The following is a 4,553-nucleotide window of genomic DNA, read 5'->3' as shown; positions in this document are numbered from 1 at the left end:
CTTTGACCTTTTTTAGCTACGTCATCAGTAAAAGACATGCGATTGGCTGCTATTTTATTTTATGGCGGTAGATCAATTTATGGCAGTGCTTTTTTAAATGTTCTTATAAACAAAAACAGAACAGAACAAACAATATACAATGTAAAATCACAAATACAGCAAGAGACATACATGAAAAAAAGTTTATATAAAAGTGGACATGGGCATTTTGACAAGTGCAGACATGTGTCAGAAAGGCAATTCCCATTGGGGAAAAAATTGCATTCCAGCTCTACATAAGCTGTTCAGGGGTCAGGGACATTGTGGTCTCTCCACCAACTGGCTTTATCCCAGTTTCAGTAACGAGGTTATGGACATTGTGTATGCGGCCCTGACACCCTATTGTAGAGCTCCCCATAGGGCTCTGGTCAAAAGGAGTGCACTATACAGGGAATAGAATGCCAGGTTTTTGTTATTATAAGGATGACAATGATATTTACATCTATTGAGACTTTGGAGACAATTCAACTGTTTTATCAAACTGATAAAAAAGCAACAAACCCTAAGAGAGAAAAAAACACTCCAACAGATGCGTTACCTAGCCTATTTGGAAAGTTACAAGCAATCTTTGATTTCGTCGTTGTCTCTGGCTTTGTCTGTTTCAATCAAAGGCAGTATCTCTTTTGGTGGTTTTGTTTCCAGGGTTAACAGAAGTGAGAGAGAGAAAGGTCACTTAGGCCTACAACCTACACACCTCTGTGGCTGCAACTTCCTGCAAGACCAGTCCGTAACACACCAGCTCAGAAGCAACTGTTGTTTCACCAATGAGAGTACAACACCTAACCAACACCAAACCATCACACTATGCATGCTACCACGTATGACAAAGCTTTTTGTTGTATTTTAGGAGGCTTAGAGGCATTTATTAAATACAAATCATGTTTTAAAGTATGACACTGAAGGTTTGCAAATGGTAAACCTAAGTGTAGTTGATAACACTTTTTTTTCATAAAAGTGGTCTACATCTGAAAGGAAGTGGAACTTTCACGGAACTAGAGGTTTTACCAGTGAACATGAAACTGTCCATTGTCAGACTGTAACTTGTAACCTGTGACCTGTAATTCTGCTAGTAACAGCACACAGAGAATGTCATCTCTTTGGTTTATCTTGATGATTTGTGAGTACAATGTATTGGATTTTCAGAGGGTCTTCTTGATGAATAGCCTGATTTGATTATACACATGTTTTTTTATTTGATTGTAATAAAAAATTGACTAATGTGTCTATCTATCAAACCGTGTTCATCGTCAGGCCACGGCAGTCTGTGGAGGAGTCTGTGTTTTGAGAGGTCCAGCTTGGAGATATCGTCATTTGTCCCTGCGATATCTCTTACCATTACGAGATAACCTGGTTGAAGCACAATCCTGAGCAGACTCCTGCCGTTTTGCTGTTTGTGAGTCTAAATGATGGAACTGTAATCTATGGGCACCAACACAATCTTTGTTTCGAGGCACAGATTGCCAACAGGTCATTGGCATTGAAAATCAAGACTGTTGAGGATGTAGATCTTGGATTGTATTACTGAATTGGAAAGGTTGGAAAAATGATGATGCTTGGGGGAGAAAGCAGACTTCATGGTAAGAGGAGATTTTTGATCATCAAAAACATATGTGTATTTTTCACAAAATACCATGCTCCTCAATTTAGAACATTCCATTTTAATTGTTAAATCTGTCACAAAATGTTATTCTCACATCTAAAACGTTCTGCCTCAGAGGCTTTATGTTCAGTCTCTCCAACTGTGACCTTTACAAACCTATTTATCATCACTGGTGGTACACCTAATCATCAACCGATCTCATTAGTAATTTATGTCACTATTGTTCAGTGTCTGGCCTAGGAATGTTATTCTCACATCTAAAACGTTCTGCCTCAGAGGCTTTACGTTCTGCCTCAGAGGCCCACTCGGGCCTGGTCCCGTGTGGCTCAGTTGGTAGAGCATGGTGTTTGCAACGCCAGGGTTGTGGGTTCGATTCCCATGGGGGACTAGTATGGGGAGAAGAAAAAAAAAAAAAATGTATGAAATGTATGCATTCACTACTGTAAGTTGCTCTGGATAAAAGCGTCTGCTAAATGACTAAAATGTAAAAATGAACTATAAATGAATCATCTACCACTTGTGTACAAGGTAACATAAATATATATACTAAATTATATTACAGCTTAAATACTATGTCATACTGCATTTAACACAAACAAAAATGAGCCATGCAATTTTCCTAATGTAGCATAATTTCAGCAGGTAAAGCTAACCCCGCCTCCCTCCTATACTTCTCCTTTTAGCTTCACCTGCAATGTCTATTGGTACTAACGGTCTCTCCTTCTTTCATCTGCATGCAGTTTTTAAGTTAAGTTCCTCGGCGTACAGATCACGGACATACTGAAATGGTCCACCCACACAGACAGTGTGGTGAAGAAGGCGCAACAGCGCCTCTTCAACCTCAGGAGGCTGAAAAAATTTGGCTTGGCACCAAAAACCCTCACAACCTTAACAGATGCACAATTGAGAGCATCCTGTCGGGCTGTATCACCGCCTGGTATGGCAACTGCACCACCCTCAAACGCAAGGCTCTCCAGAGGGTAGTGAGGTCTGCACAACGCATCACCGGGGGCAAACTACCTGCCCTCCAGGACACCTATAGCGCCCGATGTCACATGAAGGCCAAAAAGATCATCAAGGACAACAACCACCTGAGCCACTGCATGTTCACCCCGCTATCATCCAGAAGGCGAGGTCAGTACAGGTGCATCAAAGCTGGGACCGAGAGACTGAAAAACAGCTTCTATCTCAAGGCCATCAGACTGTTAAACAGCCATCACTAACATAGAGAGGCTGCTGCCAACATACAGACTCAAATCATTGGCCACTTTAATACATGGATCACTTGTCACAATCACAATTCCAGGTGACTACCTCCTGTTTCCTGTTTCCGGTCACAACTTGCAGACTTGTTTACGCTGCTGTGCGTTTTTGTTGCCGATCTTACTTTGATACCTGACGGTTTTTTACTTTTTCATTACCGTATATTTTTACTTTTTCCCTCACTCAACTTTTTTCATTCAACTTTTTCACCCCGGAGGTTTTATCTGGACATGGTTCGTCAGGACTTCAAACAGCCGAAGCTAAGTAACATTAACATGATGCCTTCTAATTGCAGTCGTTGTACTTATAATATACAGGAGAACGATCGCCTTACGGCAAGGATAGCTGTGCTGCAAGCCCAGCTTCAGACGTGATCGTTAGGCAAGGGTAATTTCAGTGTAGGAAAGGATGAAACAGCGTCTGTGCCACCAGTAAGTACAGATAGTAACGTTAGTATAAACCCCCTCGCACGGTCCCCGCAGCCGGACAACTTTCTCATGGCTTCTGGAGGGAAACGCTGTAGGAATGCTCAACCGGTGTCGCTTATTCAGCCGACAGAAACTTTCAACCGGTTCTCCCCATTAAGCGAGTCGGAGTCGGAGGCCGAGACTTCTCTGGTCTCTACTCCTCCCGCTGTGGGGTCTGAGACGCCGACGGCTCCCACCATTAGCTCTGACAAATTGAAAACCCTAGTCATTGGCGACTCCATTACCCGCAGTATTAGACTTAAAACTAATCATCCAGCGATCATACACTGTTTACCAGGGGGCAGGGCTACCGACGTTAAGGCTAATCTAAAGACGGTGCTGGCTAAAGCTAAAACTGGCGAGTGTAGAGAGTATAGAGATATTGTTATCCACGTCGGCACCAACGATGTTAGGATGAAACAGTCAGAGGTCACCAAGCGCAACATAGCTTCAGCGTGTAAATCAGCTAGAAAGATGTGTCGGCATCGATTAATTGTCTCTGGCCCCCTCCCAGTTAGGGGGAGTGATGAGCTCTACAGCAGAGTCTCACAACTCAATCGCTGGTTGAAAACTGTTTTCTGCCCCTCCCAAAAGATAGAATTTGTAGATAATTGGCCCTCTTTCTGGGACTCACCCACAAACAGGACCAAGCCTGGCCTGTTGAGGAGTGACGGACTCCATCCTAGCTGGAGGGGTGCTCTCATCTTATCTACGAACATAGACAGGGCTCTAACTCCTCTAGCTCCACAATGAAATAGGGTGCAGGCCAGGCAGCAGGCTGTTAGCCAGCCTGCCAGCTTAGTGGAGTCTGCCACTAGCACAGTCAGCGTAGTCAGCTCAGCTTTCCCCATTGAGACCGTGTCTGTGCCTCGATCTAGGTTGAGCAAAACTAAACATGGCGGTGTTCGCTTTAACAATCTCACTGGAATAAAGACCTCCTCCATTCCTGCCATTATTGAAAGAGATTGTGATACCTCACATCTCAAAATTGGGTTACTTAATGTTAGATCCCTCACTTCCAAGGCAGTTATAGTCAATGAACTAATCACTGATAATAATCTTGATGTGATTGGCCTGACTGAAACATGGCTTAAGCCTGATGAATTTACTGTGTTAAATGAGGCCTCACCCCCTGGTTACATTAGTGACCATACCCCCCGTGCATCCGGCAAAGGCGGAGGTGT

The sequence above is a fragment of the Salmo salar genome, chromosome 08, assembly GCF_965601325.2.
Source record: "Salmo salar chromosome 08, fSalSal1, whole genome shotgun sequence".
NCBI lineage: Eukaryota > Metazoa > Chordata > Actinopteri > Salmoniformes > Salmonidae > Salmo > Salmo salar.
The sequence above is the reverse complement of the archived record's forward strand: the minus strand, read 5'-3'. Positions refer to the sequence as shown.